The sequence below is a fragment of the Sapajus apella genome, unplaced genomic scaffold (assembly GCF_009761245.1).
Source record: "Sapajus apella isolate SASKATOON/1434 unplaced genomic scaffold, GSC_monkey_1.0 scaffold32, whole genome shotgun sequence".
NCBI classification, from domain to species: domain Eukaryota; kingdom Metazoa; phylum Chordata; class Mammalia; order Primates; family Cebidae; genus Sapajus; species Sapajus apella.
Genome location: NW_022436972.1, coordinates 3,748,559 through 3,771,316, shown reverse-complemented (window position 1 = coordinate 3,771,316; position 22,758 = coordinate 3,748,559).

Here is a 22,758-nt window from a genome sequence, read left to right as displayed (position 1 = left end):
GAGATGGGGTTTCACCATGTTGGCTAGGCTAGTCTCGAACTCCTGACCTCAAGTGATCTGCCCACCTCAGCCTCCTAAGTGCTGGGATTATGGGCATGAGCCACCATGCCTGGCCTGAAGTCAAATTTTTCAAATCACTACTAAAAAATGGACAGGGGGAAGAATTCTAACCACAGCCAATCTGTCCCTGTTGTCAGCCTGCCTGTGCTAAAAAGGCAGGAAGTGTTTTCAGCACTGAATCTCAGCCACGGCTTTCTGAGTATCAACCATGCCCTAGATGCTATCACTTCTGATGGTATATATAGAAAATTCCAGGAACAAACATTCTTGATTCTATTTGCATGTGTTTGAAAATAAAACTGGCATCAAAGCTAATATTGCTATGGGCTATTACTGCCTCGGGTGTATTCTCCTGTTTCCGTTTTGAGGCCCAGATCAGTAGGGAAGCAAAGAAACTGGGTAAGAGTTGACCTGCTTCCTCTTGCCCACTCTTGGGCTCCACCTTTTTCTCCTCCTCTTGAAATAAAGCTTATTTTCTGGTAGCCCTATTGTCTAGAACATTTGCTGGCATCTAGTCATTGCTCAAGAAATACTGAATGAACCAACATGCCTTGGAGAACTCAAGGAATTCAACATTGTCTAAAGCACAGATGCGCCAGTCAGTCACTTGCACCCAGGCATGGCCCAGTGGTCTCTACAATGCAATTAATCAGGCTCCCCACATCCTAGAGGCCCATCCAACATTAACCGGTGCCTGGTTGGTAGGCTGGGAGCAGAAGCTGGCTCCATAAATGGTGCAAAGGAGCAAAAGGCCATGAAAGTTCCTACCCAACATAAGTGCAAACCAGCAGGCCCTGCTTCCCAGCTTTCAGACACTCCCAGACACTGCAGCCTGCTCTTCCTAAGGCCCCTCCCTTCTTTCTCTCTGTGTGATTCTCTTTGATTTTTATCTTAAGCAGATTTTGTTTTAGAGCCATTGGCTGGGCAGTGTATTACCCTGCATGTTTAGCTGGGGCTCCAAACTCCCCTGGAAGTCTCTGATTCTAGAACAGACCCAGGGAATTGCTAAGGATTCCTGCCAGTCCAGGCTCCCAAGCCACACAGCACTGTCTTGAATGGCCACCTTGGCCTTCCACAAACTGGCTATCAGCAGTAACTCCATCTGCTTGTTTTTCCTAACCATTGCCATCTCTTTCCCCACTAGAAGATACTCTTCGTGAGAGCAGAAGCCCTGTCTGTCTTGTGCATTGCTCCATCAACAGGCCTAGAATAGTGCCTGGAACATAACCCAGAACTAACAGAATAAGTGATTGAATGAATGAATAATTGCTGTGGCTTCAGGCTAAGCTACTACCATTTCTCAGACCACTGCAGCGCTCTCTTGACTTGTCTCCCAGCGTCTACTCTTGATCCCTCCAATTATTTATTCACTCTGTCACCAGCTTGGTTCTTTAAAAACATACGTAACTTACTCTCCCAGCTAATGTCTTTTTGGGGCTCACAGTTTAGACCATATTCCCTAATGGCCTGCACAGTCCTGCCTACCCCTCCAGCTTCCTCCTGCAGCCCTGTGCTCTCTGCTGTGGCCACACCAGCCTTCTTTCACCCGGGGACATTCCTGCCACTCTCAGAGGTTGTGCTTGGGACATTCTCCTCTGCAGCTCACCTAAAATGACTTCTACATCTCCTGCCAATTTCATCTTAAGCATAGATTCTTTATGCCCCTTCTCCTGACTCCTTGGTCTGGGTCTACTCTGTAACTCTCATCACAGCTCATACTTTTACATTATATTACCGATTCTGGTTTGCAATTACATACAGCTAGTGCTCGACTTACGACCACGATTGGTTCCGACAGACCGGTCGTAACACGATTTGGTCATAAGTTGAGTAGGCTATATGCACGTGGAGATGGTAGTGCTGCCGGAAGCTGGTCTGCACTGTCGTACACCCAGCTGGGCAACGTTTGTGCTGCCAGACGCAGAGCAGTCGTGGCTAGCGATTGTGGTCGTAAAGTCGAATGGTCATAAGTTGCAGAGGTCGTAAGTTGATCAACACCTGTACTTACTTCCTCTTTTTTTATAGTAAATAACCAGCTGCTTCGCCAGTCCCCATGAGCACCATATCTGTGAGCACTCAGCACTGTATCTGAGTCTGCAGACCTAACATGGAGCTTGAAACTATAGCAGAAAAATAACTCCCATAGCTTCTGACTTGGAACAGATTCCTCTAACAACAGATTAACAGGAGAAAAGCAAACAGAAGCTTATTAACATGTACATTTCACACGTGTATGGGAAATACCCAGCACTGAGTACTTCTCAAAGAGGTAACTTTGAATTCTAACTTATGTAGCATCTTCAACAAAGCACAGTGTATTTTTATAGAAGTGACAAGACGGGAAAAAAAAGGACAAAGGACTTTGAGTCTCTAGGGGTGGTAACTTGGGGGAAGGAAGTAACTGGCAGATAAAGCGAATTAGTAGAGCTTGTGAAAGTAGATTCCTCTGGTATCATTTCCAGGCCTATATAAGTCTGACATGGTCTTCGCTGTTTAACTTTTGTTCTTCCTGGTAGAAGGTGGGGTGGGATACCTTTTGCTTTTGTAAATCTATGCTCTGCTTTTAGGCAAAGACAGGGAGGGCAGAGATTTTCACATGTCAGCTTCTTAATTGCCTTTAGCTCCACAATCCTTCATATTTTGGGGTGGCGTATTCTGGCCTCCCGCAGAACATACTTGGCACTGAATCTATTATTTGTCAGTCTTAGTGAGTCTTCATTTGGTCCTGCAGATCCATTCTCCACCATCTCTACCCTGCTTCAGGCTCTGGAGGCTGACCCTAATGAATGGCATCACTCCGGGTCCTTAACCCTCAGGTGCTGGTGGGGTCAGGCCCATGGAGGCTCTGGTAGGCCATGGGAGAGGGAGAGGAGACAGCAGGGTGTCTGTGTTCTGCCCACCTTGTGGGCTGCCGCTGGCAGTGGATGTGTTTCTCGACCTCCAGCACCTCTCCTGCCTGAGTTTCTCTCCAGGCTTCAGCCAAACACTCCTCTGTTGCTGCCCACTGTTGCTAGTCCCTGCACTGGGTGGGTGCACCACGTCCCCACCCACTCTTGCTAAAGAGTCTTCCCAAGTCCTCTTCAATTCCACGCTTGGGTTGTGCCATCCTTTTTTTGCCAAGTCCCTGACTAAGATGACCATAATGACCCTTTCTCACACTGGAGGAAACTGGTTCTGTTCGTGCAGCTGGCTGGCAACTGAGTCACAATTCAAACCTAAGTCTGTTGACTTGTAAAGTCCACGTGTTGGTCACTGTTCCACACTGCCCTGAAATTCCTACTCCCCTGGGACTAGTTTTGAACTGAAGCCACTATTTGCAATGAACTAGAGATGTTTGCAAACATGTAGTGAAGCACTTTACAGATTTCACATGCCTGCAGCTCCTGGGTGGGTTCGCATTTAGCTCTCAGCCCCTCGCTGGTCTTGGAAGCGTCCCAGGAACCTGAGAGTTGATTCTGTTCAGGCTCCTCGCCCTCATGTTTTGGGTTATCCATCATGGTTCTGCCCTGACTAGTGTTGCCAACTTCTTCAACCAACCAGACTCACCCACCCCATCTGGTGATGGGTGTCAAAGTCAACTCATATCTACTCTGCCTGGAAGTGGCCAAAGTGAAATCACTAAAGTAGAATGAAAACATTGCATTTCTGTGGGGCTTAAAACCTAGATTTAAAGGATATAGAAATTTTAAAACCTAGAGTTCAGGGGAGTAGGAATTTCAGGATGAGTCGATGGCTGCAGCAAACCACCATGGCACATGTATACCTACGTAACTAACATACACATGCTGCACATGCATCTTAGAACTTAAAGTATAATAAGAAGAAGAATAAAAGAGAAAACATTGCATTTCTACCGCTCTTGATCCCACCATCTCTAAAGGCTTTTGCAGTGAACCAGGATGCTCAGGCACTGTGAGGGTAGCATTCTCCTGTATGACAGCTGAAACTGCCCACACTTCTCACAGAGGCTTTTTGGGAAGCTGCCTGCCCAGTCTGATGAGGTAGGTGCTAGAACTCAGGCCTGGGACACCCTTCCCATGTCCTCACAGTCCTCTATGGCTGTGTCCACTCTCTCATCTTTAAACCCTGACTACACCCAGGGTTAGGAGTCCCTGTTTGTAATAAAATTCTATTTTTACGAAGGCTTTGTTGCTGGATACTCTCCTACCCCCAGGCCTGCTCCATGTCGGTTGCAGTGTCAGCAAGCCACGAGCCAAACTCAAGGATCTTCCAAGCCTTAATGAGAACTGGACTTGAAGCCAGCTTCCTTTGAAAACCCCTACACTGCTTAGAACTTTGAAGCTTGCAGGAGAAGCAGAGACAAAAGATGTCATGCTCATTAAAACATCTTGGCTCATGACGTAGTGGGATGTCGTGGACACTGGAGTTGAGTGGACCCGGTTCTACCGTCACCATACCACTGCCTGGGGGCCCTGGATCACACAGTTGGAAGTGGGAAGCCAGGACTCAAACCTTTGGACCAGCTGCTTGACTTCTCCCTGGGCCTTGGGTTTCTCATCTGTAAAATGGATCAAGCACATCTACCTCACAGGGTTGTAGGAAGTGTTGAATGATTACCCTAGAGGATGTGTGTGCTGAACTTAACTTGGCACTTCGTAAATACTTGATAACTTCTAGCTCCCATTTCTTTCCCTTTCACCATGGTAAATGTGCTTGGGGCATCTATTCTGGGTTCTTTCTCTAAGAATTTAAGCCAAGCATTCCTCCGGATATTCAGTTCCCTGGCAGAGAGGATCTGGTGAAGACTCCCCAGGGGCCTCACCCTCACCCAGCCACCCCTTCAGGTGCAGTGAGTTCTTGCCCACACCCTCACCATTCGAACTCTATTTACCAAATGGAGCATTGCAACGCAGCCTTGTTGCCATGGACAACAGTGACTGTCCCACTGTTATTTAGAATGCTGCAATATTATCTCTCCACAATGGAGAGAAAAGAGAATATGTTCTAATAAAAAGTATGACATCAGGATACTCCAAATACCAAATCTGAATGCTAATGGCACATTTACACCAGTGTGGCAAATGGCCCATGCTAGTCAGTTGGCCACATCTTCAGCCCCACATTTTCCTTCTTTTTCTTTTTTGAGACAGAGTCTCATTCTGTTGCCCAGGCTGGAGCGCAGTGGCGTGATCTTGGCTCACTGCAACCGCCACCTCCCAGGTTTAAGTGATTTTCTTGCATCAGCGTCCTGAGAAGCTGGGATTACAAGTTCCCCCCACCACACCTGGCTAACTTTTGTAGTTTTTAGTAGAGATGTGGTTTCACCATGTTGGCCTGGCTGATCTCAAACTCCTGTCCTCATGTGATGCCCCTGCCTCAGTCTCCCAAAGCGCTGGGATTACAGGCGCAAACCACTGCACCCAGCCCAGCCCCCAGCAATACACTGTTTTCTGGAAACATCTCAGTGTATTGCTATTGCAGAAATCTGGAAGGAAGTTCGTAGTCCAGGAGCCTGACCATTCAGGTGCAGGTGGCTGGGTTCTTATCACTCTGTTTCAGGCCACACTGACGTGCCCACCCGTGTGCCTCTCAGAGACGGCTGGTGCACCAGCCCTGTTACTCCCCCCACATAGGGCAGCCCGGGAGGAAGCGAAACCACACCCCACCAGCAGGTCAAGTCAGCTTCACAGGCTGGTACCAGGAAGCCAGACAGTCAGGGGAAAGATGACATTCCCGGGGTAAATATGACAAACAACCTTACAAATTCCAGGGTAAAGAAAAGGGGCCCTCTCAAAGGGAAGAGCACAGTGACCAAGCTGAGGTCAAGACCTAGATGTCAGACAGGCCACTGCCACCCTGGGCCAATCTGCAAAGGAGCCGATAAGGAGACAATGCTCTGTTCTCAGCTATCTGGATGGTGAGCCTCAGGGACGCAGGAGGATTGAGCCACCAGCCGAGGCCAGCAATTCCAACCCGGAAGAGAAGTGCAAAGGCCAAGATAAGGGAGGAAGAGTTTGTGCAAGGGGCAGTAGGTCATGTCTGTAACACCTGCTGCAAAAAGCAGAGTCATTCGGGAGTTGAAGTGGGGAAGACAAATTTTATTTGGCACCATTGCAACAGGGGGAGAGAGACCCCGGTGTAGAACTAGGCTTTGTTCTGAGTACCTGGGTAGGTGCGGGTGTACAGCCAAAGAGCCGGGGGTAAGAGATGAAAAATTGCTAAGATGAGACATGAAGTCTGGAGGGAATTCTGAACAGGATTCCTGCTGAAGGCGGTGCAGGGTGATCCGACACCAAGGGTTAGGAGTGAAGCATTTTGATCAGATACAGAGGATGATCGCGTAACAAGGGTGGGAGATTCTTGCTAAACTGCCTTGCCAGCGTTATTTGCTGAAACTGGATTTTACAAGGAAGCAGACACAAGCCTAGGAGAAGGTTCAGAAGCCTGACTGAAGTTTGGCCAACCAAAGAATCTTTGTCACACCCCAGGAGGTCTCTCCTTAATTCTAGATAGTTCAGAAGTGGAAGAAAAAGGGAACTCTTTCCCCTGACCCAACTCAGGCAAGTCTAATGTACACTTCCTTAGAGCCACAAAGGAATCAGGGACTGAGGACCTGAGAAGGGGAGAGGCTTCCTCCTCTGGACTCCAGCCTGTGTCTAAGCCTGCCTGCAAGAAAGATGCGAGGGCCATGATGGAAGCCAGCCCATCGCCTGGCTGGACGAGAAGGTGGAGAAGACAGAGGCAAAGAAAGCCCTCCTAGCAGCCTGCAGAGCAGGAGTTGGCGTGGAGACCGTTCTAGCTGCTCTGTGGTGACAAGGAGTAATTTCGTGTCCAGAGCACACCCTGGAATAGAAGGCAGGGCTGTGGCTCAGAGGACATGGCTCCCAGTGGAAAGATGGAGGTGGTGGGCCATGGGGAACACTCTCTACCTGCTTTGGGGAGGCCTCCCTGCACAGTTCCTCATGACCCAAAAAGCTAACACTAGTGGAAATTGGAGCATTGTGGTGAAAAAAGTAGTTTCCAACCAGATGTGATCAAAAAGAAAAGTTCCTACTTAAACATTTAGCCTCAGAAGTCGATTTTTAAAACGAAGTCACAGTTAGTAAATGTGCAGATGGACTGAAGGTTGAATTCGAACTTCACATTCTGTCTTTTGGCTGTGAACAAATAACAAGTAAATGCCCCTGTTGCATGGGCTCTGCGTGTTCTTGGGAGATTGCTTTAAATCTTTCTATTTTATCGTCTTCTGCAATCTTTCTAGATGTCTATTACGGGTTTGGAAAGTTACTCAGACTTAAAAAAAAAGTTTGGATCTTACTTTGTTTAAAATGAAAACATTAAAGAGTAGATTAACCCTTTACAAACTAGATATTTAAAAGGGAAGCTGTAATTTTTATACATGTCGATTTCAGCCCTAAGAGGTAGAGCATGGGTTCAGAATGAGGCACTTGGGGCTGGAGCTGGGAGGAGCCGTATTTCCTGCCTGACACTTGATACTTTAACTTCATCATCTTTTCCCTAAAGTAAATACTCCCTTTTAAAAATGCCAGCCTTTAAGCGACTCTTCTTAGAATGCTGTTTATCTTCGAGACTATCTATTAATTGTCAGTTTATTTGGCCAGCCTAGTTTGCCTGGGGTTGACAGATCTGTTTAATATCCTCTTTAAGGTGAGAGTGGCTTATCTTTACAGAAAGTGTTAGCAGATGCCTGCTCCAAGGATTGTCACCTTGATTTATTCTTTCCTCTACAGCAAATCTCCAGCAATGGTTTTCTTTTCTTTAAGCCATATCTGAACTTCCTTTTTATTTTCCCTGCTAGTATTTTCAGCACCCTTCTTGTTTCTGTTTCTTTTTTTTTTTTTTTTTTTTTTTTGAGACGGAGTTTCTCTCTTGTTACCCAGGCTGGAGTGCAATGGCGCGATCTCAGCTCACCGCAACCTCCGCCTCCTGGGTGCAGGCAATTCTCCTGCCTCAGCCTCCTGAGTAGCTGGGATTACAAGCACGCATCACCATGCCCAGCTAATGTTTTTTGTATTTTCAGTAGAGTCGGGGTTTCACCATGTTGACCAGGATGGTCTCGATCTCTTCACCTCGTGATCCACCCGCCTTGGCCTCCCAAAGTGTTGGGATTATAGGCGTGAGCCACCGCACCCGGCCTGTTTCTGTTTCTTAAGTGCCGTGTGGATTCAGGGGTCAGGAAGCCTCGGGAGCTCAACTCAGTCCTGTCCATTTGCCCCCAGAACCGCAGATGGGCAACGTCATTTCCCAGGCATTGGAGCTGGTGGTGGGAAGACACCAGGTGGTGAAGGTGACCGTGACCTTCAAGAGGTGATGATGGCTCCAGCTCTTCCCTTGACCCCTGGGTTCTCGTGGCTTTTGGGAGGACCTCCCAGGACGGTCCAGAGCAGGTGACAGGCAGCACCCCACACAGAGTCCATATGCCCTCCTAGTCATGCTTGCAGTCCCAGCCAGGCACCATCCAAGGTCCCCAAGGTGGGCAAGGGCTCGGGGGCAGGATTCAGGGAAGGTAGTGAGGGCTGAGAGATGCCCCAAACACAGGCTGAGAGCTTCTCCCAGGAGACATCCGTCCTTCAGCTTCTCCCAAAGTTTGCAGGCCTGAGAAAAGTGGCTGTAGCCCTGATTTGCTCTTTGTCTCTGGAGTCGAAGATGAATCATCCGCTCTCCCTTCGCCTTCCAGTTTAAAATAATTGCATGAGTAATACGCTTAATATTTTCCATCTTAAGAGACACTCTGAAATTAAGAAAAACTGCAGAGCTATTGGGTAGTTTTCACCAGATTTTTAAAAAATAAATGTATGTATAACAAAATCTCTCTCTCTCTGTCTCATGCACACACACACACACACACACACACACACACGTAAGTACTTCCAAGGAAAACATCATATTGGTGTTTCCGAGAAAGATCCTTGAAGACTTGTTATTTGGAGGAAAGGAAAGAAAAAAAAAGTAAAAACAGTGAGTGGAGGTTTAAGCTTTTCCTGAATTACTGAATGACAAGAATATTAAATTAGCCTCCTCAGAAATGTTAAGGGACCTTGAAAATATGAACTATGAAAGAGCAGGACAGAATTTCCTTGTGGTGGAATGAATCAGGCTACCAGGCTCTGTGTGTGTGCGCGTGCGTGCGTGCGCGTGCGTGTGTGTGTGCACGCACGTGTGTGTGTGCGTGTGTGTGTAGAGGGAGAGAGAGGCCACAAAGAAAAACAGAAAAAGAGAGAAAGCCCCCTCCATTCTTACAACTACAGTGCTAATTGTTAATGGCCAAAACTAATACAGAGAAGCATGTTGGCTGTGAGGCCCTGTCACTCATCATGCTGTACTATGTTCGCTGGTTTATTTCAGGCGGGGTGATAACACCAAACCCGCGGCATTCACATTGGTTCCATTTGTGTGGGGGCAGGAGGTGTGGGCATGCGGGGGCCAAGCTCCCTGGATCTGCACATCTGAGCTCTGCCTTCCCTCGGGGCTGCCAGTCTGAGGAGCATGTGGGTTGTGATCCTTTTGTTCTTTTGGAATAAAAGGAATGTGCTCCTGGTAAAAATAGTATTGTAAAGGCTTTGAGAAATAATCATGCCGCATCAGAGCGGAAGACAACGGACCCCCTGGAAAGGCTGGGGCACTGGGGAGGCTGGTGTCCTTCTGCGTTCTCCTCCCCCCAGGCAATTACCCTTGGCCTGGCTTTCCCTGAAAAGTGAGCCCAAGATTCCCACCTCCTTCTCCTGTCACTTGCTGTGATGATGTAAAGAAAGTTTATTTGCCCAGAAAATCCTGCTGTGGGCAGGAGGCAGTACCTGGGCTGATCGTTCCAGGCTCAACCTGCCTGTGTCTGCTCGTGATTCTTAAAATGTCCCTCATTGCCTCTTTTTGTTCCTTCTGTTCCCTGCTTCTACCCACCTTTTTCATCCTGTGTATTCTCCTCTTATGCCACTTAAGAATTTCAAACCTGCTCATGGAATTCCCCGTTCCAAGTTCACAGATGTTTGTGCATTTTATCTTCAACAGCATTGTCTTCCTCATTTGAATGTAGCAAGTTTATAAGAATTTCAGCTTCCGCTGGTCAGGGTGGCTCAAACTTGAGATTCCAGCACTTTGGGAGGCCGAGGTTGGGGGATCACCTCAGTTCAGGAGTTTGAGACCAGCCTGACCAACATGGTGAAACCCCATCTCTACTAAAAATACAAAAATTAGCAAGGCGTGGTGGTGCGCACCTGTGATCCCAGGTACTTGGGAGGCTGAGGCAGGAGGATGGCTTTAACCCTGGAGGCAGAGGTTGCAGTGAGCCAACATTGCGTCACTGCACTCCAACCTGGGCAACAGAGTGAGACTCTGTCTCAAAAAAAAAAAAAAAAAAAAATCAGCTTCCCCTGGGAAAAGAGATTCTGGGGACTCCTCTAGGAAGGATGTACTTGGGTGCTGGGAGGGGACATATCTCCCGTTCTTTGGCCCCATAGCACTTTTATCTTCTTTTATAACAAGTTCTTTATTCTTTGAGGGAAAGAACCAGGTCTTTAGGTGAGCTAAATAAAATGCAATCAATAAATTAAAAATTAAAACTCCTAGCAATGGGTAGGGATCACCTCTCCTGCCACCAACCTTGGATCCTTGATCTGCTCCTTGCATGCTTGGCACCGGCCCTGCACAGCCCACGTGCTCAGTCACAGGGTTTGGGCGGGGTGCCCTCACTCCTGGCTTCGGAGGAGGAGTGGAGGAAGGATAAGGGAAAGAGACTCTGGACAATCAGTCCCATCATTTTGGAGGGTCCTTCTTCTGGACAACACCCATAGTAACTAACCTCAGTGCTCTCATCGCCCAAGCCTTTTTATTTCATAGGGAGAAAATGGGACTAAGAGATTTACGCTATTTGCCCAATAAATTCAGAGTCACTGAATCTAAGAGATAGTGCTAGAATCCAGATATCTGGGTTGTTTGCTCACAGCTCTTTTTGCTAGGCCACAATGCCCCTGTGAACATGATTAAGACAAAACCATTATGTCACTTAAAAGAATTTTTTGTCCTTTTGTACTTTTTGCAAGAGTTGCCTATGGGGGACAAAGGCACTGTGAAATCAGTGGTGCAGTCCGGTGGGGCTGGACGTTAGCTTAGAGATCCCGGGCTGCAGCTCCTTTGGGTTACTCAGGAGGGGACGGAGGGTGTGGTCAGGGCCCCAGAATGCAATTAGGACTGTCCAGTTTATTGTTCTCAATTTTGCTGCCTTCTGGAAATAGCCCTTAAAAATCAAAATAGGTTCCTTCTTTTGTTGTATAAATCAGGACATCTTTGATGAGATCGATCTTAATTTTCTTTGAAGATAGCCTCCCTTTTCATTCATCTGGAGTATTTGATTCTGTAGACAGTCATTGTGTGCTCACCCTGTGCCAGGCACAGGCTTGATGCTGTGAGATTCCCTATCCCTGGTGGTCAGCCAGCACTCCCGCCTGTTCACAGACGGGCACAGGGCTCTGCTCTCAAAGTGTGCAGCATTCAGGCTGCCCATGGTCCTATCCCTGGCCCAGAGCTCACCTTTAGGTGGCTGTCAGCCTGCTGGAGTTCACAGCTGTTGACCAGAATCCCACGGGGCAATGGCTTTAGCTTCTAAGCTTAGATGTCATATCCGTGGCTTTAGGGCTGGGTGTTGAAGAAGCTTGTTTGAGATTAGTGTGAGGAACAAGTAAAACTACAGCTGGCCTTCAGTCCAGGCCACTGAAGTATATTGGGAAGTAGGGGGGTTGGTCTTTGGGGAGCTGCATGATGGTGGCAGCTCCATAACTTCAAACTTGGAGGGGGTGGGACATGAGTGCTTGGAGGGACTGCAGGGAGAGGGGTTCTGAGTGTGCCACAAACACACAGTTTCTACTTAGCATTTGCGTTTTGGGAGTTGGTTGTTGGGGCACCTGATGGAAATGGTTGTGGGGGTGGCTTGTGCCATTGTCATGGGCTGAACTGTGTCCTCACAAGATTTGTATGTTGAAGTCTAACTCCTCGTACCTCGGGATGTGGCTATGTTTGGAACAGGGTCTTTAAGGAGGCCATGAAGCTCAAATGAGGTCATGAGAGTGAGCCCTAATGCAGTATGCCTGGTGTCCTCGTAGGAAGAGGAGAGTGGGACACAGGTAGAGTGAACACTTGGAGGTGGAGGCCATTTACAAATCACGGGAGAGGTCTTGGGGTAAACCAACCCTGGAGATGCCTCGAACTGTCGTTTAAGCCACACATTTCTGTGGGATCGTGTTACAGCAGCCCTAGCAGACTAATGCAGTCTTTATAGTCAGGATTCTGCTGAGAAACAGAACCAACATGCTGATGACTCTTGAACAGCACAGGTCTTAGGGCTACTGATCTTCCCTGCAGTCAAAAATCCACATATAACTTTTGACTCACCCAGAACTTAACTACTAATGGCCTCCTGCTGACCGTAAGCCTTACCAGCAACATAAGCAGTCAATTGACACGTATTTCTTACATGTTTTATATACTGTATTCCTACAATAAAGTAAGCCAGAGAAAAGAAAATGTTATAAAGAAAACCCTAAGCAAGAAAAACTATATCTACTATTTATTAAGTGGAAGTGGATCATCATAAAGTTCTTCATCCTCATCGCTTCATGTTGAGTAGGCTGAGGAGGAGGTGGGGTTGGTCTCACTGTCTTACGGGTGGGAGAGACAGGAGAGGCAAAGGAGATGGGAGGGGAAGCCAGAGAGGAAGGCACGCTTGGTGTAACTGTCACTTAAAAAAATGAGAGTATAAATGGATCCACAAAACAATGTCAGTATAAGTTCACACCCATGTTGTCCAAGGGTCAAGTGTGTGTGTGTGTGTGTGTGTGTGTGTGTGTGTGTGTATGTGTGTAAAAGGACATGTATGGGGGAATTGGCTCATGCAGTTATGAAGATCAAGTAGTCCTGTGATGTGCTGTCTGCCAGCTGGAGAGTTGGGACAGCTGGTGGCGTAATTCAGTCTAAATCCAAAGGCCCAAGAACCAGGAGCCAATGGTGTGACTTCCCCTGTCTGAGGCCAAAGGCCTGAGAACATGGAACAGGAGGCTTCTGTAAGTCCTGGAGTGTAAAGACCCTAAAACCGGGTGCTCTGATGTCGAGGGTGGGAGAAGCTGGTTTTCTCAGGTCAAGAAGTGGAGGGACTTCACCCTTCCCCTGCCTTTCTGCTCTAACCAAGCCCTCAGTGAATAGGCTGTTGCCCGCCCTCATTAGTGAGGGCAGATGTTTATGCAGCCCACCAATTCCCATGCTCATCTGTTCCAGCAGCACCCCACAGATATTTCACCAGCTACCTGGGTATCCCTAAGCCTGGTCAAGTTGACACCTACAATGAACCATCACTTGGCCCTTCTCAGCCATCCTGGGGTAGCCCATGTCTTGCATGGTGGAAGCTGGCACCCTGAGTGTCTCTAAGTCACTTGGAGGGAAATATGTGAATATTGTGTACACGCTTGAACTGCTCGCATATAAAAGACGTGCAAAGAGTCTATGGAATTTCTAAGCCATGGCCAAAAGGAATGGGATCACATAGGGAACCAGCAGGGAGCACCCCTCTGGTGGGCAGTGGTGGGAGCACTGGGGTGTGGGTGGCTGGGACATGGGGCAGGAGCAAGAGGAGAGGCCATGAGGGACCAGGAGCAAAGAAAACTGATAGGCACTGGGAACTAAAAACCCATCAATTTTCCCCTAAGCCCTCATCACACTCAAGAAGGTGGGACACGGAGAAACAGGATGTGTCATAGCTGTGGTGCACACACTCTGAGCCACGCCATCAGTGCTTCCTCTGTCAACATTATCTGATTTAGATATCAGCCCAGTTCTCTGCCACCCCAGTGCTCACTGTGCACGCTCCCGTCATGAAAACCGGACAGTGTGGGACACTTTCCAAAGGCCACAGAGCGTGCTGGCTTGTCCTCCCTCAGGAAAACTGAGATCAGTAAGATCAGCTGTCCTGAGACAATTGCCTTGGCCAAAAGGGTTGGGATGAATCTTCACCATGATTCCACATGTTCGTATGGACCCCGAGGGGACATGCCCCATGTTAACACCACGATCTCATTTCCTCCTCTTCGCCCCTTGAGAAGCAGGTCTGGTAGTGCAGAAAGAGCACAGGGCTTTGGACTCAGACATCTGGCTTTAAATACCAGCTACGCTAGGTACCCTGTTTTACTTTAGGCTTCCCTTACCAGGACAAAAAAGGGCTTTCAGACACAGATGAAGCTTCAGGGTAAATTAGAACAAGAAGTCTTTCTCGTGACATTTTATTCTCATTTGTCAGAAAATTATTGCAACCCTATGATAACAGTGGTACAACACCTGCCCCTTTGACGTAGCCCCTGGGCACTTCGGGGGAGGCACTCTGGAGGGCTCCTGGCACCTACGGGCTCTCTGCTGTCAGCCCACGAAGCAGCCTCCATCCCATCTGTCTCAGAGAAAACAGACCTGAGATGATGGATAGATATGCGGTTCAACCCCAAGTCTGCTGCTTCTCCTCCAGCTCCCCTTCCTTCATGCTGCGAATCTGGCTTCAGGAAATATTTCTGTCTCTCCATAGCATATCCAGCTACGCCTTTTGCCAGAAACAAAAAAGTGCATTCACTGACCCTGCCCACAGGAATTGGTCAGCTTTGTCTCAGCCAAAATGCTGCCAGCAGAGAACAAATATTAGGATTCCTAAACCTCAGAGCTCTCAGGAAGATGGGGAGCAGCACAAAATGGGGGTCCCAAACTCTGCCAGATTCTATTCACTATATTTGTGGTCTTGATGAAATGACCCAGCCTCAGTAGATTCAGCTTCTTTATATATAATACAAAAGAACAATACTCATATTTCTTGCTGAGATATTATCAGGCAGAACTTATAAACTTCAAAGAACGTAAGAGAGAGCCAGAGGTATACAGAACCATGGCAGAACAGCATGTTAGCCCTGTTATCACAGAACCACCACTGTTCATGTAAAAACATTTTGACAGTCTCTGGAAAAATCTCATCTAGTAGGAATAATCAAGTCTACCCAAGGAGGAATTATTAGAAAGGACATGAAATGCTTCGCTCATTTGACTATGGAACAATGTTTGATATTCTTTTTTTTTTTTTTTTTTCCTTTGGAGACAGAGTCTTGCTCTGTCACCAGGCGCCAGGCTGGAGTTCAGTGGCGCAATCCTGGCTGACTGCAACCTCCACCTCCTGGGTTCAAGCAATTCTCCTACCTCAGCCTCCTGAGTAGCTGGGACTACAGGCACGTGCCACCATGCCCAGCTAATTTTTGTATTTTTTAGTAGAGATAGGGTTTCACCATGTTGGCCAGGATGGTCTCGATCTCTTGACCTTGTGATCTGCCCACCTCAGCTTCCCAAAATGCTGGGATTACAGGCTTGAGCCACCGCGCCCAGCCCTCAATGTTTGATATTCTATATGCCCAGCAATGGGATTGCAGTGATAAAAAAGAAACACATAAACCTTTCCTCTAAAAGCCTACAGACTAGTAGGCATGGGACAGGGGAACCAGAAAAAGCAGATGGAGAAATCTCAACATTACTGGGGGTATGCAAGACATAGGAAGCGAGACATAAGTACCATTTTCACTTGCATCAGTCTCCTTGCTGTCCACAGAGTAAGGTAGAGTGGGTATCTATTGTTTTGTCTCCCCAACATCCAGCTGTTCTCTGATAAAGCTTCTGATTGGTTACTCACTCACTCCCATTCGCAGTTCAGGAGGTTGGGGTGGAGCCGGCCTTACCCCTAGGATCTAGGGTACGGACATGTTACCCAGGCTGTATCCATTATGCACCTCATCTGCCTGGCTTCAATGAACTGGGATAGGGATAGAGTTGCCACATAAAATATAGGCTGTCTATTTAATTTAATTCAAATAATTTGAACTTTAGGTAAATAAGTAATTTCTTATATACTTCTCAAATATTGCATGGGCAGACCTCTACTATGAAATTATTCATTGTTTATCCGAAATTCAAATTTGATGGACAACCTGTATTTTCATTTGTGAAATCTGGCAATCTTATTCAGAACGGCAAATGAGAGCCTTTCCTGGGACATTTTCGGTGTTGTTAGCAGACAGGCACTCTATCCCCTCCAGAACTGTGATAGCTGCGGTTACCCATCTTTGGGGGAGCCATCCTGAGAAAGGAGTTGACACACCAGGCAGAGCTGTGGGATGGGAAGAAGTACCCCCATCAGGTCTTCAGAGCCTCCCATCCAGCCGTCCTGATGGACCCCGGCCTTTCTAGATAGGGGAGCAGGGGATGCTCTTTTGCCACTTGCAACAGAAAGTGTCCTGTTCAGAACATTCTGCATTCCCAACTCTGTACAGCACCTCCAACTCCCCCCCATTTTAAGGGACTTTCTTCCTATCAAAATCTTTTTCATTCTTCAAAGAGTCCACTCAACTCCAATCTCCTCCAGAAATTGTTCACAGACTATTCCAAAAAACCTGCACACAGTACCCAGGGTCACACACACATGTCTCTTTTGTATCCTGGAATGTCATATGTCTGGCCCAAAAGGTTGGCTTATTTTAAAGACCTGGATACTCTCTAGGTTTCAGTTTTCTTCGAATCACCTGAAGCCCAATAACATTCTGGAGTAGATTCGTTTAACTGATTGTGAGCAAAAGCAAGGAGCGGTCATGACGAGTCAATACCGTCTTTCTTAAAGTGGCAGGATATCTTGTAAAGTCGCAGGTATGTGGGGTCAGGAGCCCAGGGTTTGAGTCAAGCCACTCTCACTGACACCTCTCTGGCCGGAACACCCTTGTACTCACAGGAGGACTTTTGTGAGTGCTCACTGTGGGTACTCATGTAGGTTCTCTCACCTTGTTTCCTCCTCTGTAAAGTACTGAGAGGTCCTGCATCTAGCATATGTTTCCAATTCCATAGTTCAGTGATCCAAACTCATGCTGATAGATCCAAGGATTGGCATAAGACAAAGAATAACTGGATTTCAGAAAAGTATTTTACAAAGTACTCATGAACTTTGGAGAATTTCTCTTTAGGAGAAATAGAGAAAAAAAAATCAAAATTCAATCTAAATGACAGGAGATTTGTACAACACGTGTATAAGAATCTATAGATGCAGGCATGCTTAGAGGTGAGATGTGGTCAGCAGGAGGGCTTGTTCTGTATCCTGGGATTTATCAACAATTCAAGATAATTGAAAGCACTCTTACCAACTTCCAGGTGGCACAGACCTGGGAGGAATGGCCAATACATTGGAAAAGAGAAACGAGATTCAAACCAATTTGATATTCCAAATCCTTAGTTTATGGCAAATTATATAAATGTATATATATCCAATTGGTTAAAAAATGAGCCAACCATGTAAATGCAAAATAGACATGTGGTTTATGTGAAAAAGACATGTTAGGTTTATGACAAGCTGAATATGAATCATCAGTAGCTGTCCAAAAAAGAAAGGCAATGTTAGCTTGTGTTATCAGCTCTGCAGAGCCAGGTTCAAGGGACAAAAGAGCTGGCTGTGCCCTGTGCCGAACGTATCCTTTTATTAAAAATATTATTAATGGGGCTCATCCTAAAGAGCTAAGAGTGTGATGGGATAAGTATGGAAATCGCCCTTTCATGGTTCATTCAGCTGTCCATGTTCTCATTCATTCTGCAAATAGACTCAGCCTTGATCAGTAGTGACCTGGAATCCTTTCTGAAGTGAGGTCGAAGTATAAATAAATTAATATAGACAAATGAATAACATATGCCATAAACTGTGCTCCAATAAAGTGGGAATTTCAGGCCCTCCACAGAGAGCTGGAAGAAAGGAGCTTACTGGGAACAGGGGGCAAAGAAAGAGGGAATCTGGGAGGGTGGGCCACAGCGATGGTGGCTTCAGGTCAGACCTTTCAAGGGAGAGGCTGAGTTCATCACACTCCACAGTTCAGGGCACTCTGACATATTTCCTTGTATTTACTGATTCATTTATTCCATTTCATCTCCGTTCCTCACCCAGGAGGCAATCCTTTTAATGGGTTTATGTGTGTCCTTTGATTTGTATGGGTTCTTGAAAAGCATGTATGATTGTTTTCAGTCTGTTTTTACATAAATGATGTACTATATATCTGATTCTCTTTCTTGCTTTTTTTTCATTCAAGTCTGTGTTTTCAGAACTAACCAGGTGACTGTGCAGTCCACCATCATTATTCATGATTCTGTATTTGTGAATTTGCCTACTCGGTAAAATGCATCTGTAACCCAAAAATCAACAGTCAAGGCATTTTCACAGTCACTCTTGGATACACTCAGAGCACTGAAAGACTTGCGCTGCCAGACATGGAAGCCCCAGCAGAGGTAGAATAAGACAGCATTCTGCCTTCTTATTTCTGCTCTCATCATGTAAACAACTGTCCTTTTTGCAGTCTGTTTAGTGCTACACTTTTCACATTTTTCTGCTTTTGGGGGATAATTCTGCTGTTGGAAATGGCCCCGAAGCATAGTACTTAGTGCTGTCTAGTTTCCTAAGTGCAGTCGGCAGTGATACCCCTAATGAAGAAAACACAAGTATTGAAGAAGCTTCATTAAGCATGGGAGTTGGTGCTGTTGGTTGCGAGTTCAATGCTAATAAATCAACAATATAGATGAAATAAAGTGCCTTTAAACAGCAGCACACATAAAGCAAGGTTATATATACTGATAAGTTGATGAAAGTGTTGTGACCCGTGGCTCACAGGAACCTAACTCTGTATGTCCCCTAGAAGCAATAGTGCAGTGTTTACTAACTCAGTGTTCACAGACTACAGAACAGAGCTATTGTAAATAACAAAAATTGACTGTACCTCTCTTTCATTTCTCACTGCTGTGTAGTATTCCATATCACACTTTGTGTTATTTATACATTTCTCCAGTAATGGACACACTCAGTCCCCATAATCAAGACTATAACAAGCATCCTCCTGTATCTTCCTTCAGAGACCAGTGTGAGAATTTCCCCGGAGGCATTCCCAGGAATGGGATCTCCTAGTCCTAAGGTAAGTACATTTTACCAACTAGTGCTGGATTGCTCTAAAGAAGAGATACCCCATTTACCTCTTAGCAGCATCGTACAAGAGTCCTGTCTTCCCTAGAGCCCTGCCATGACCTACCTGCCTGCCATCTTCAACTTTCTAATTTTTGCCAATGTGATGGGTATAAAGTCATAGTTCATTATAGTTTTTATTTTATGTCTCTAATCAAATGAGTCTGAGCATTTATTCATTTGCTTATTATCTTGTATTTCCTGTTTTGTGAATTGCCTATTCGTACTCTTTGTCCATTTATCTGTTGAGGTCCCTGTGATTAATTTGTAAAAGTTTCTTGTATACTTTAGATATTTGAACCATGTAAGATGTTGGCATTTTAAATATATTCTCCTGAGTTTTCATTTGCCTTTAATTGTGTCCATGATTTCTTCATTAAATGGAAATCCTTAATGTTAATATAATCAAGGAATATAACTTTGAACCTGAGTCCTGAAAGTTGGGTGATATCTAGCAGGAGAAGGAGAGGTGAAAGTTTAGGCGTAAGCTTCAATACGAGAGGTCCTATCATTGAAGAGCCAAAGGCAACTGAAATTTTTTCAAACAGAAAAGATAAAATACAGACAGCAGAAAAGCTATTTCATTCGAAGGGCTGTATGTCAAGGATGCTTTAGACTTAGTCTATCCCCAAGTAACAAAGAGTTCCCTGGGTGATGGGAGCTCCCAGTTCCTCCAGATGGCCATGCACAGGCTGGAAGAGCATCATGAGTGCCACATGGAACCATAGCCTTTATAAGCCCTGAAGGTACTGACAGTTCTGACTGCTTAGAGCCTGTGGATGGTATAGAAGAGGAAGAAATTCCACAGAGATTGTTCTGTCCCTTAACCAAGCAATTCCTCCTTCCCATGCAATGTTCACCTGGCTATGCTAGTCTTCGCAGCATCTCTCAACAAGTAGGAGCATTTTCGTATTGCCCACTCCACTTCTTTCTTACACAGGCACACTCATTAATCTCATGGACGTGGCATTAGGCAAACCCTTTCTGTGACTTTTTGTTTTAATTCACAATTTAGGCTTCTAATTGGCTCCCCTAATTCTAGGTTCTAAATCTGGAGAAAGGTACAGGAAAGGGTGAAGATAAAATGTCGAATAGACCCCAGTACAGTCGTGAAGCAGTCAGAAAAGAGAATTTCTGTCTTTCATTCACTCATTCATTCATTCATTCATTCACATTGATTGTACGCTAGTGAGTGTATCCTCCATGCCAAGCACTGGGTGTAGGACTGGAACAGGATGAACAGCAAGAGTGAGAAGAACAGATGTTGTTCAACCCTCATGGAGCTTATAGTCTAAGGGGGCAAACAACTACGTAACACCAAATCTACAAATGTATTCACACTGCCACCCACCTTCTCCCTCCTGCCTTCCTTTAAAATTAGTGAGATGAATAAGAGACATGCAAATTAGAATCAAATAAAACTACCCTTGCGTTTACTGCATTGGCAAATATCGAGGAGTTTGATGGCATATTCTGTTGGTAGGCTGTAGGACAACAGGCAGGTTTGCACATTGCTGGTGGGAAAGCAAATGGGTGCAGCTCCTATGGAGGGAAATTTGGCAATATGGAGCAAAGTTACATATGCGTTTAACCCTTTCACCTAGCAATCCCACCCCTAGGAAATTTTCCCTAAGATGGGTGAAAATACAATATGCATGCAAAGCTATTTAGTATAGTACCTCTTTGTAATAGCCAAAGATTAGAAAAACAAACCAAACGTCCATCACTAGTTGAAGAAGCCAAATCCACACAACGGAGAACCAAGCATTATAAAAAGGGAACAAGGAATGCTGTACATCCTAGTATGAGAAATTGGAAAAGTTGAGAATAGTGTGCAGAATATGCACCTTATATCTTAGAATAGGAGTGAATAGTGTATATATATATATATACTATTTTAAAGTTTTAATGGAAGGATGTACCAAAAACTAACACACATACTTATGTGTGTAGGAAGGAGGAAACAAGGTGATCAGTAAGACAATAGATCTTATTTTACAAATTTGACTTTGCAGCCAATGAAATGTTTTATTAAACAACATTTAATAAGCAAAGCATGTTTCCCCAAAATATTGAAATCAGAATAAAACAACTGAGCTTAAATGTGTATAAATATGGTGGCTTAACCACACAAAGAGAAATTATTTCGGATGACTTCAAAACATAGTAATTTTTTATTTATTTATTTATTGAGATGGAGTCTTGGCATGACCTTGGCTCACTGCAACCTCTGCCTTCCAGGTTCAAGCAATTAACGTGCCTCAGCCTCCCAAGTAATTGGGATTATGGGTATGCATCACCACGCTCTGCTAATTTTTGTATTTTCAGTAGAGATGGCGTTTCACCATGTTGGCTAGGCTGGTCTTGAACTCCTGACCTCAGGTGAACCTCCTGCCTCAGCCTCCTAAAGTTCTGGGATTACAAGCATGAGCCACCATGCCCTGCCAAAACATAGTAATTAAACTGTTTGTCTTTATTAGGATTCATATCCCAAGGATTAAAAGAGTCACAAAGAAACCCAAAACTGTTTCCAACAATATTATGGTTAGCAATATTTAAATTAATTACTAACATTACTAGTAATGATATTATTATTATAGTTGATGTTGTTATTTTGGAGTTTTCAAATATATAAAATGATTCTATTTTAACTATATGTGTAATAAAATAACACAGGTATGTGCAATAAGATAAACCAAATAATTCATTATAATAAATTTAATGGCCAAGAACAAAAGCTTTTAGTGTAAACAAAAAGAAATAATGCCAAAACTCATGGTGTATTTTCTCTTAGAGTTTTTTTTTCTAGTTTTATCCACTGAAAAGTTCTAGAAACAGTAATCACCTGGTAACAATGAGTATCCCTATCAACCACATTATGATCTTGGAACATCATTTTCCACTAAAAAGAGCTAGAAGCCCTTGTAGAAATGGCGGTTTACACGCCTGGAACAAGATGAACCTGGAACATTTTATTAAACCAAAAAGGAAGAAGGTCATCAAACGATTGGAGATTGCTTCAAATGGCCCAGGAGTCGTCTGGAAGGGACTGCTTCTGGCCAAAGATGGGGAAAGTTAATCATCAGAAGGATTAACAATCGCAATGGATAGAGACGTATTAAACACCTAAAAATCCACAATTCTAATCATGCTGACTTTACAAAACCTCACTGGTCGCCTTGGAAGACAATAGGGAGCCACTCCATATTCTAGAAACTAGTAAACACAGGGAAAGAACCAAGCACACATTTTGTATTTCCTCTACGAACTGCACCTCAGGATAACCAAGTACTCGGTGGGAAAGTCACCCCCCACCCCAAGATTCCCATCAAAAGCAGCGGAAGAAATACCTATTGGTTTCATGCAGCCGCCATAACAAAGAACCATACACTAAGTGGTTCAAACAGCAGCAGTGTACTGTCTCCTGGTTCTGGAGGCTGGAAGTCGAAGATCAAGGTGTTGGCAGGGCCGTGCTCCCTCTGAGGGTGCTAGTGAAGGGTCTGGGCCAGGCCCTCTCCTGGCTACAGCAGCAGAACTCCAGTCTTCACTCACATTCTCCCTGTGCGCTTGTGCATCTGCCTCTGCGTTCAAAAGTCTTCTTTTTACACCACCAGCTCTATTGGATACACGGCCCACCCTACTCCAATACGGCCTCATCTTAACAAACTCCATCTGCAACA